The following is a 12,353-nucleotide window of genomic DNA, read 5'->3' as shown; positions in this document are numbered from 1 at the left end:
AAATGTGCAGTTTACAGCAAAAAGTTGAGACTAGAAAGTGTGGCTAAGGAAAGAAGCAGTCATTAGCAAGTGTCTCTGAGTTTCCCCAGATGTTGGATTCTGTAGACAAAGACTTCAGAGCAGCTAAATGAAATCATTTTTAAAGGATTAAAGGAAATTATGACGGTATGAATCAAGTAGTAAATCTCAATAAGTAGAGAGAAATTATAAAAAGACAAAGATTCAGTGAAAAATTCTGACTCAAGAGCAGTTTTGAAATGGCAGGAGAAAGAGTCTGTGGACTTGAGAGTGATCAATAGCAATTATCCAATATGAAGAACACAGAGAAAAAGAACTGAAGAAAAACAGAGTTCTAGATCAAGATGGCAGAGTAGGAAGATCCTGAGCTCCCCTCCTCCAACAGACACCAGAAGTACAGCTGCATCCAGCACAGTTCTCTCTGAAGGCCAACAGAACAGATTTTCTACAACAAAGAATATAAATGCAAGGCCACTTGAGGCAGTTAGGAGGAGCAGTCTATTCAGAATCCACGTCTCCAATGTGGCAACCTACAAGTGAGAGGGGTATCACAACCACAGAGGCCCTCCCTGGAGACAGAGGGGTTCGAGTGCCATACGGTGCTCCCCAGCCTGCCAGACTTGTACCAGGAAGATGCACGCGTGTGTGCTAAGTCGCTTCAGTCATGTCCAACTCTGCGAGCCTCTGGACTGTAGCCCACCAGGCTCCTCCGGGGGATCTTCCCAAACCAGAGATTGAACCCACATCCCTTGTGTCTCCTTCATTGGCTGGTGGGTTCTTTACCACTACTGCCACCTGGGAAGCCCACTAGGAAGATGACCCCCTGCCTCCCCCACAATGTCTGACTTTGAAAACCAGCAGGCTTACATCTAGGAGAGCCAGGAGTTGTGGGGAACCAAGACTCTCACATTCAAACTCATTTTTCCAAGTTCCAGCACAGAAGCAACAGCTTGAAAAACACGTGGGGGTCATACAAGAAGGAGATTCCTTGACTAATATTAGGGTGGGTGTCCAAGGGGCAGGGATCTGGCGGAACTTCCTCTGGAGACAAACCCTGGTGGGTGCCTTTTTTGTTTGTTTGTTTCCCTGGTGACTTAGCTGGTAAAGCATCTGCCTGCAATATAGGAGACCTGGGTTCAATCCCTGGGTTGGGAAGATCCCCTGGAGAAGGGAACAGCTACCCACTCAAGCATTCTGGCCTGGAGAATTTCATGAACTATATAGTCCATGAGATCCAAAGAGTCAGACAAGACTGAGCGACTGTCACTCCACTTCCACCTAGCTGACCTGTCATTGGCCGGTACTGTTTCTGTCACTCCCAGTCCACCTACCAAGCACCACGTGCCCTGCCTGGGCATTCCTGGAGGACTCAACCTGCCTACCCTGACTGGCCCCTTCAAAGTAGCTCCCAACGCACGCCACCTGGCGCCCCTCCAAAGTAGTCCCAACCAGTGTTGGTGGCCCTCCGAAGCAGCTCCCACTTTGAGGGCCAGTCCTGTATACCTGGGTGCCTACAACAGTCTCAAAAGGCCTTGTAGCCCATTGCTCTGGGGCCAGTCCCACGAGTCAGGGCACCAGTAGCAGCCATGGCTGGACTTCTCAGCCAGCTGGGCTAGGGGCCAGCCCTACCCCACACTGAACCTACAGCAGTCCCAGCCCAAACACAACACGAGGACACACGGAGCCCACGTAGGGGGCACTCCCGGAGCACCTGGTTGGCGATCACAGGGCTTGTGCCACGGAGTCCCTCAGGTTACCTTCCACATAAAGCCACTCTTTCAGAACTAGGTGATGTAGCTGATATACCTAACATGTAGAAGCAGAGAGGCAAAATGAAGAGAGAAAGGAGTACCTTCCAAACAAAAGAATAGTACCTAAAAGAGCTAAATGAAGAGAGAAGAAATTCGCCAGATAAAGAGTTCAAAATAATAGTCCTAAAGAAGCTAACTGAGCTCAAGAGAAGAATGAATGCATTAACTCAGTGAAAACTTCAACAAAGAGATGGAAAATTTTTAAAAGAGCCAATCAGACTAAAAAATACACTAGGTGAAGTGAAAAAATATACCGCAGGGAATCAGCAGAAGACTGATTGGATATAAGGAATAAGAGAGGGGGGAAAGTCAGATGACCTCACGTTTTCAAACCCAGGAAACTTGGAGACCAGGAGGACTGTGGCATTGGAAGCAGACATTCAGAAACTGGCACAAGGAATGTGTTTAGCGGGGAGAAAGTAAACTTTTTTTCTTAATCTTTGAAGGATAATATGAGAGCCTTTTGGAATAGATTTTAAAGTATTTATTGATAGTGATCCTTAGTCTACAAAAAACTTGAGGCTGCCGATTCTCAAGTTTTAATGTTTTCAGGTTTTAAAAAAATAAAATCTAACCAAGATGAACATTAATCTAATGGGACCCCATGGCCTCATAAAATTTCATGCATGCATTTAACATGCATTATGAACTTTTAGAGAGTATTACCTAGTGGATGGTGACATAGATTAGAAAGCAACAGTGTATATCATAGGATCAGACAGAATTTGTGTCGTATCCCAGCTCCTGTACTGGAGAGCTGTGTGAAGACAGCAAAATAGTGACCCTCTTCGACCTGAAATTCCTCATCTGTGAAATAGAGATGGTGGCAGTGCCCACCTTATGGGAAAGTTGTGCACATTAAGTGAAGTGATGCATATTAAACCTCTAGTTCAGTGCCAGGTGCACCGATGATCAGTGAGGGTGAGATGCTACTATTACTGTCTGTCATCACCTCTGAATCCCCTTTATCCTCATCATCAATGTCATCTCTATCATCGTCATTATCTCTGTTCACCAATTTCCTTTCCATCACTGTTTCATCCTGTGGTCACCATCAAGACTCATTTTTCGTCTCCATGGTAGAAATTCTTCAAGGTGATAGGCACCTGTTTTGTGGCTCTATTAGTTTTTCTATGAAAAATACTGAATATTACTGTTTAAGAGGCAAATCTAGACATAGAATATCTCTAAATTGTTGTTATCAGTTTAGGTTGCACTGTACCATACTCTTGTTCTTCTTCTAATAATAGATAGTAATCCATCATTTAATGCTATTGATACAAAATTAAAATTTGCTTATGTTATTCTTGTTTGGGTTAATCCAAAAATTTGACTTTCATTTATATTATAGCAAGTTAAATGCTGCCCAAAATTCATACTACTATTGCATTCTTACCTTATGTGGAAAAGGAACACAGCATAAAGTACTTACAGAGACATAGCCCCTGTTCAGAAAAGATTTAATTAGATGTGAATTCTAGCAAACCTTACTAGTTAAGGAGCAACATTACATTTACTGTTAAACCATGCTTTGGTTTTGCATGTTTTATGAACATCAGTACCCTGGCAAACAAAAAATGGAGAACTGGCTCCTCTTACCCACCTCCGAACCCATATGTGCAAGTTTTTTAAAAAATAGATATTGGAAAGAAGTTGACTACTTTTTCTTTATTGCTGATGCCTACATGTATAGGAGAAGTGATTCACATTTAAGATGCATTCTTCTTAAACAGTAATTGAAGGATGTGGTTTATATTGTGTTCAGACTTTGGCTTTGAAATATTACAAGACTGTTGATGTAGAAATTAGCTTTGATGAACATTCCTTAAGATAAAAGCATGTTGCTTTTCAGTCTACTCATTTTGGAGTAGAGGGAGCTTATTTTATGTACTCTCTTGTTCTCTTCCTAGTGACATTCATTCCTCCAAGCTTAAGGGTAGTACATAGTGAATGATATTAGAAAATTGATAACATTGACCACAGTGGTAACAGTATAGGCCATGTTTCAAAAATTAAAAAAATAAGGAAAAAATCAAGTTTGGAGACTCATAATGCTATATTAGTGCTGTGCGAGAAATGGTTGAAAAATTGCTTCTCTGTGGTGTCTACGGGCTGGTGCCTACCTTCACACATTTTGCTAGAAGTCTAGGATACATCAGAGATTGAGAGTAAGTGCTTAGAAACTTCTATGGTAACTTGACATTGCCATGACATCCAAATATATGCCTTTATATTAGTCAACAATTGATTGGACGCTTTAAAAAATGAAAAACTGTAACAACAACCAGAACAAAGGCAAAATCTAAATTCTGATCCTTTACCACATTGGTCAACAGAACCCCAGTTCTGTGGGATATTTATAGGTTTTCCATAAAAAGTGCACACTCAAGGGCTTCCGTCGTGGCTCAGATGGTGAAGAACCTGCCTGCAGTGCAGGAGACCTGGGTTTGATCCTGGGTTGGGCAGATCCCACAGAGGAGCCTGGTAGGCTACAGTCCATGGGATCACAAAGAGTTGCACGTGATTAAGCAACTAACACACACAGACACACACATACACACAGCCTTAAACAAGTTTGGGAAGAATTTATAAAATAAGTCGGAGTTCTTCAGGGCTCCTCAGGAACTGTGTTGTGATCCACCAGGGGAGGAGAAAGGTAAGCACAGTCTCTGATCTCATAAAACCCTAGATTTGTATAGTATCTGTAGTGTCCTATAGAGGTGACTTTATGGGAAAAAAAAATATTCCATAGCTATTTTTAACTTTTCGACTATTACTTACACAGCTTTAATATAGCATTATGAGTCTCCAAACTTGATATTTTCCCAATTTTTTTAAATTGTTGAAACATAGTCTATACTGTTACCACTATAGTCAATGTTTTTTTTATTTTTTTCAAATTTTATAGATTTCTTTTCATTTAGTTTAAAAAAAAAAATTTGAGCGGTTGGTCAAGACAAACCCTATCTCCTAGAAGTTAGGGACTCCATTTTGCTTTTGATTTCTGGATCATCACAAAAAATCTAGAATGAACCTCTGCAGTAGATGTGAGGGATGACTTGAAAATAATTGTATTGGAGATTCCCTCTTGGCATAGGGAACTAAGATTAGTATCTGAAAGGACATTGAAATAAACCAGATATGAAAAGGTTTTTTAGTGTTACTCATGAAGGTAAAGGAAAAAAGAAAGGGCAACTGGAGTGTTAAAAAAAAAGTCATTGGAAAAGTACTTAAAGAAAATGTCCAAGTGGTCTTTGAAAGGCTATCAGGTATCAGAGCTCTGAGGTCAAGATCTAGTTCCAGGAACAAGTTATAGGAAAGAGATTGCTTCACTTCCTAGTGAATTGGTCTCTCTTATTAAACTAGCACACTCTCAAGTCCAGGCTCTTTCCCCCTCCCCCCCTGGTTCGATAACATTAAAGCAGCTCTTTTGATTGCTGGCCATCACTTGAGAGTGAGGTGCTAATAAAGTATGGAGCAGGTGAAAATCCCCATGAAAGTGGCAGACTGTGACCACATAAACACACAGCTTCATGTTTGGAAAAGCTCCAGTGGAACGCCAATGATCTCTTTTCTTTCTGTGTGCCCAAGCCTGCTGGCTTCCTCATCACATTGCCTCACATAGCTGCCCTTTCTCTGTTCTCTTGAATCTCAACCTCATTGTCACCATTTTCTACCTTCCCTCTGTCTTCAAATATACAAGTTTCCATATCTTAGATGGTGGGGGAGGGGTGACAGAGAAGCTGGCAACTTTACACTCTCTAGGTACATTTTATTTCCCACTTTTCCGTTTTTGCAGAACTTCTTATGCAAGGTGTCTTATTTCCTTGCCGCCTCCTGTCTCCTTAGACGCAGGCATCTGGCTTTAATAACAGCAATGACTGCAGGAACTGTGGCTGGCTTGACTGAGTGCTTACTTTGCACCAGGTTCAGTGCTTACTGCTTACCACATGTTATTTCAGTGAATTCTCACAATAGTCCTCTGCGTCAAGTATTACTCCTGTTTTAATTGTACAGATGAGATGCTCAGGCTTAGATGAAGCAACCCAGCCACTGTTGACAGGGCTGAGATTTAGCCCAGGTCTGACTGACCTCAGTGCATTCTCTTAACTACCTCTTTGTTTTCTCAGAAGTGCCGGGAAAATGCTCCCAACTGAAGAGGTATTATTATAATCCATTTAATGCACTTGATGTTAGCAAGGAGCATCTGCATCCTCCCTGAGGGCATTTGCAAATTTGTAGTGACAGTTGGTTGTCCTGAAGTTGGAGTTGGGAAGGCTACTAGTATTTAATAGATAAATAAAGGAGTGTAGTGGTAATAACTGTCCTGTAATTCTGAGAACCACCTCATGCAACAGAGTTATCCTGCCTCAAATGCCAGTGATGCTCCTCTCAGAAATAATGATAATGGATGAGAATCTAATAATGGATTCAGAAAGCCTAAATAACTTCCCCGAATCTGGAGCCATAAATCAAACTGATATCTGTCTGGTTCTAAAGCTTATGCCTTTTTCACTGTATTCAACAGAACATTAAAATATTATGCATAATTTGATTTCCTCTCAGAATTATCATATTTTATATGTAACAGCTCAAATATAATTTATTTAGAGAATAGTTAACTAATTTCCTGATTGAATGTTCTTTTAATACATTTAATGGAGATAGCATGTATCATAGTGTTCGCCAGATTTTCAGAAGGATGCTAAAACTTAATGAAAGAAACCATCAACATTATATTAAATGAAGAAAGCTGCATAATTTGGAGCATGCTATCTTCTTTACTGTCAGCCAGAAGTGGAAAGGACTCATTTAGGAAAGGAAAAAGGGAAAGGATGGGGAAAGATAGCTAAAGAGGTTAGAAGAGAAGAAAACATATATACTGAGATTTTTTTAATTTAATTAGTCATATACAGAGCGCTGAACTGTCACTTGGAATCTTTGCTGTTTCTTTTTAAAAAATATTCTGCATAAATATCCTCAGGTCTAAAGGGCTGCCCACATTTAAATAAGATTCACATATAAAGGCAGCTCTTAAATGTGCTTATTTCCAAAATATATGCCATGTATTTTTGTAGCAGTTTTTAGGCTGTGCTAGATAGAAGACCCTGTTACTCCTGGTAAAGGAAAGCTGTGCTTTTCATAGTCATAGATTGCATACCTGAACATACATTTAAATATGCCCAAGTCTGCAAATTTCAGCCATTCTTTCCTAACATCAAGGCCCACCACCATTTTTTGCCACCCCCCAAAAAGGCAGTAGTAGTTTCAGCCTCATTCTTGTACCTACCTTTGAAACTCCCATCCTGAATTGCCTGAAAGAAAAAAAAAGTCTGTTTCTTTATATAGTATTTTTCTCCTTCCTGTTTTCACAACTTGAGATATATTTAAATTCAGATACACAGATGATTTTCTGGGCACCATTGAGAATAAAGGATCTCAAACTTTAGTTTTGATAAGAATATCTGGAGAGCTTGTTGAAAATGCAGATTTCCAACCCTGTCCCAGAGACCTGAATTTAGTAGCTCTTGAAGGGCGTAATATGCTTTGTCAGCCAGCCTCCCAAGTGATGGAGTGTAGGTGGTTCATGGATTGTATTTTGATGGCTATTATTTTAGCACTTAGTGGGCCCTTGATAAACTGCGGTCAGGTATATGAATATATGAATTCATATATATATGAATGTATATGAAAGTTGTCCTGACATCTTTATTTCTGCCAACAGAGGCTTTTACCTGTAACCATAGGAACTTACAGTCCTAGAAGATTCATTAACCCTTCTTCCCCTTCACCTTTGTCCTCCTGTTTTCAGTGACTCACGAAGTCTTACTGTGGTTGCTTCTCACTGTTTTCTTGCATAGGTCCTTTACATCTTCTTGGCTATCACTCTGCTTCAGGATCTCCTATCTGGTGGCTTGTGAACAGATACCCTGGAATCCAGATTCTTTTTACTCCAACTCAGCTTTTATTTATTTATTTATTTATTTATTTATTTATTTATTTTTTCCATTTATTTTTATTAGTTGGAGGCTAATTACTTTACAGCATTGCAGTGGTTTTTGTCATACATTGAATTAGCCATGGATTTACATGTATTCCCCATCCCGGTCCCCCCTCCCACCTCCCTCTCCACCCCATCCCTCTGGGTCCTCCCAGTGCACCAGGCCTGAGCACTTGTCTCATGCATCCAACCTGGGATCCACAATATGCATCCACAATATGCATCCACAATAGTCCCCAACCCATGCTTGTCTGTATTGAAGACTCTTGACTCAAGCTACATTTCCACTTAGTCTCCCTCTGCGCTCCTCTTTAATCATACTAGTTTCATTCTTATCCTTAATTGTTGTTTATGCATTCCCATCTCTCTATCTTTGTTCATGACATCCCCTCCATGGACAGAAAAAGGTTAACTCAGCAGGCGTGGCTTGTTCAAACCCTACACCTTCCAAAGAAATGAACTGCCTTCATCTCGTCCATGGCCAGCTCCTGGGAGATAACCTCTGAGCTGCTGAAATTTTCTTCCTTAGAAGCGTTTTTGGTAGTGGCCTCCCTCAAGGCAGAGGCGGCGGGCGCGCGCGCGGCGGCGGCGGCGGGTGCGAGGCGCGGGCTGTTGTGCTGCCGGCTCTCGCTTTTCCCCTCCTCGGCGGGTGGAGGAGGCTGAAGCGGTGCTGGGCGCGCTCCCCTGCCTCTCCCTCCGGCCGCCTCCCCCGCAAGCCCTCTCGCGCTGCGCGGTCTCTCCGACGCAAGACTGTCCCGGCCCGGATATGGCTCGTGGACAGCAGGAGATTCAGTCTCAGCAGAAAAATGCCAAAAAGCAAGCTGGACAAAAGAAACAAGGACATGACCAGAAGGCTGCTGCCAAAGCTGCCTTAATATATACCTGCACTGTCTGTAGGACACAAACGCCAGACCCTAAGACCTTCAAGCAGCACTTTGAGAGCAAGCATCCTAAGACTCCACTTCCTCCAGAATTAGCTGATGTTCAGGCATAAAGTTGTTTACAGGTGAATACGTGACACCTTTGATTCTTCTACTGTCTCAGACCTTAGGTAACAAACCTGCAGCTGCTTTTCTAACAAACTGTTGATCAGCAAAAATAAAGGGGCTACAGAAACACTCATTTTTATGCTGTTCCCTTTTGGGCTTCATGCAAAGACAATTGTGTGTAAATGTACAGTTGACTCTGATTTGGAAATCTGAAAATCAGTCCATCCTTGTTATAAAAAATTTTTTTACAATTGTAATTATATTGATGTTCATATTGTATAAAATAACTCATTTAATAAAGTAGTACTTTGATTTTACAACATCACAGGATAAATGATTTTAGAAATTCTGTTCTTTCTACATTATTTGCCTTATAAAAATCTAATTAATTCATCAGCTGAAATTGCAAGCGCAGTTCTTAGGTCCTTTTCTCAGTTCAGGGGCAGGTTCATAGTTAAACCAGAGCAGACTCATTCACTAATTTGTGCACAGGATTTTATTGGCAGTTGCTGACCTAGGTGAAGAATGACTTACCTGCTGCCTTAGTATATTGCAATCGTGTCATTTTTCCCTCTTCCTGTGATTGAGGTTGGACTATTTCAGCTTGCTGTGTGACCTGGTTATATCTGCCAGCCAGGTATAGCCTGTAAATAACTGATATATTCTTCAGATTGGTAGGATTGTCAGTGAGCCCTCCTGAAAAATTATGTTCTAAAGTATATGCCACAATGAAATAAGCAGGCTGTTGTATAATATAAAATATGATGGAACATATGTGAACTGGTAAAGCACTTTTATAAATTATACTTGATTCTTTGAAAAAAAAAAAAGAAGTGTTTTTGTGTGCCTACTGCCTTGGACCATACTATGTTGTTGTTGTTCAGTCACTGAGTCATGTCTGACTCTTTGTGATCCTGTGGACTGTAGCATGCCAGGCTCCTCTATCCTCCACTGTCTCCTGGAGTTTGCTCAAATTGATGTCCATTGGGTCAGTGATGCTATCTTACCATCTCTTCCTCCACTGGCCGCCTTCTTTTGCCTTCAGTCTTTTCCAGCATTTGAGTCTTTTCCAATGAGTTGGCTCATTGCATCAGGTATTGGAGTTCCAGCTTCAGCATCAGTCCTTCCAGTGAATATTCAGGGTTGATTTCCCTTAGGATCAACTGGTTTGATCTCCTTGCTCTCCAAAGGACTCTCAAGAGTCTTCACCATTGCCACAGTTTGAAAGCATCAGTTCTTCAGCACTCAGCCTTCTTTATGTTCCAACTCTCACTTCCGTATATTACTACTGGAAAAACCATAGGTTTGACTATATGGAGCTTTGTTGGCAAAATGATGTCTCTACTTTTGAATACCCTCTCTAGGTTTATCATAGCTTTCCTTTCAAAGAGCAGACATCTTTTAATTGCATGGCTACAGTCACCATCTACTGTGATTTTGAAGTCTAAGAAAACAGAATCTGTCACTGCTTCCACTTTTTCCCCATCTATTTGCCATGAAGTGATGTGACCAGATGCCCACTATATTTACGGTAAAAGCCTTCCCTTCCACACTGCCTTTCCAGAAAGGCAGGCAGCAAGTAGCGCTCTCTTCTGGTGACAGTGCCCACTGAAAACACTCATCTGAAAGGAAATGTGGCGATACTAGAAAAGCTTAAAATGGGCATGCCATTGACCCAGCAGTTTCACTCTTTGGAGTTTATTCTATAGAAATCTTTATTCAAGTGTGTACTGAGTGTATTGTTGTCTTATTTACAGAAGCAAAAATTGAAAATAACCCAATCATCCATTGATGACAATGTTAATAGAATAATTTAATCCCCTACTGATAAACACATTCTGTGCTAATTGTTTTACTTATAGAATTTCACTTAAATTCATAGCAAACCTTCCACATAGGTAGATTATCCCCACTGAGAAAAACACTGATGCACCTAGAGGTTAAATGAGGACACATGGCAAAGGTCTGTATGACTCCATCCTTACAATTCAAACTAGGCTAATCAAGATTGGGTAATGAAGTCTGTATGCTGTCATGAAAGGATGCTATCACATATTATTAGGTTTAAAATTAAATTTTGAAAATTTATATAATGTTACCATTTTTATAAGCGATATATATACACACACACACTTGCATAGGAACCGTAAAATGCAGTAGGATTCATTAATTTACTGAACAGGTAACAAAGTAACTTCTTTTCTCCTAATACACTAGAGTGATGATTATATGATAAACTTGACTACCCTCATGCAAAGATATGAAACAGAGAAGACAGAGATCTGAAATTAAAAATAAAAATTGTGTGCCTCCACTGGTAAAAGTAATACTACTAATATAAATATTTATGAAAGGAAAACATGCTTGCATCCTTTCACAGATATAAGCAGGCAATATATTAAATATCATTATATTTATATATATAAATATATATTTTGTTTACTATGTATGCTAAACATAATTTTTAGTGGTAGAAAATTTAGAAAATGAGGCAAAGCACGAAGAAGAAAGTAATGGACTGATCCATTATTTTCTTAGAGTAGCATTTTTTTTTCTGTATTCTAAAAACAAATCTTATCAGCAGACGTGCTAGCAGGTTTTCTCAAAAAAAAGAAAAAAGGAAAAAATAGTTTTATTGTTTTAAATAAATTTGATAAACACTACATGTTGTATCCTCTCCCTGTTCTAGTGCAAATATGTTTATTAAAGGAGACTTTAAAAATAAAAGCTCTTCCTTAGTCAGTATTTCTTAGATTATGTAACCATACAACCCTTCTGCTGTATGGATGTCTGTACCTGGGAAGCCCGCAGAATGAAGAAGAACTGTGCCTTTCCCCCCACCTTAGGAACCTGGTCACTGGCAGCAACGATGTTCTCATCTTTATCCAAAGAGGAATCAAGAGTCTCAATTTAGTTGTCTCAACATGTGTACATTTGAGATGCCCAACATTGATTCTGATTGACTCTACCTGAACAACATGCCCCAAATAGTCATTGTGGAGAAAGACATAAGATACCTCCACTGATCAGCCTGGGTCATAGGCTGAGTTCTGTGGCCAGGACGCTGAACTCTATGATGGCCAAAATGACAAGAATTACAAATATTAGAGTGGGGAAAATTAGTTGCCCCCTTAATTAGTTCCCTTCCCAAGAGAGAAGGGAAAAGGATATCTAATATGCTGCCTTACTCTCTTTTTCTGTGCTTTTCGGTTGAACCTCCTTGTGGGTTTTATAAAAGCAAATTTATATATGCATTAAAAAAAAAGAAAAGTGAAAGTGAATGTTGCTCAGTTGTGTCTCTTTGCAGCCACGTGGACTATACCGTCCATATTGGAGTGGGTAGCCTATCCCTTCTCCAGCAGATCTTCCCGACCCAGTAATCAAACTGGGGTCTCCTGCATTGCAGGTGGATTCTTTACCAACTGAGCTATCAGGGAAGCCTTATTATATATGCATGCCATATATTTATTCTCACATTATACTTTTTCAGTTAATGTACCATGAAAATGTATTTTCCATTGACATTATTCTTCA

The 12,353-nt window shown here is 40.3% G+C and overlaps 1 protein-coding gene and 1 pseudogene across 4 annotated transcripts in view; both read left to right on the top strand.

Annotated features, from left to right (window-relative positions):
• RNLS (renalase, FAD dependent amine oxidase) overlaps positions 1-12,353 on the top strand; it is a 262,683-nt gene that overhangs the window by 97,908 nt on the left and 152,422 nt on the right. The gene's annotated exons all lie outside the window — the stretch shown is intronic.
• On the top strand, positions 8,409-8,952 carry LOC139036032 (zinc finger protein 706 pseudogene; annotated as a pseudogene).

Source organism: Odocoileus virginianus, chromosome 7 (assembly GCF_023699985.2).
Source record: "Odocoileus virginianus isolate 20LAN1187 ecotype Illinois chromosome 7, Ovbor_1.2, whole genome shotgun sequence".
Taxonomy (NCBI): domain Eukaryota; kingdom Metazoa; phylum Chordata; class Mammalia; order Artiodactyla; family Cervidae; genus Odocoileus; species Odocoileus virginianus.
Note: the sequence above shows the minus strand (reverse complement) of the source record. Positions and strands in the feature narration are given on the sequence as shown.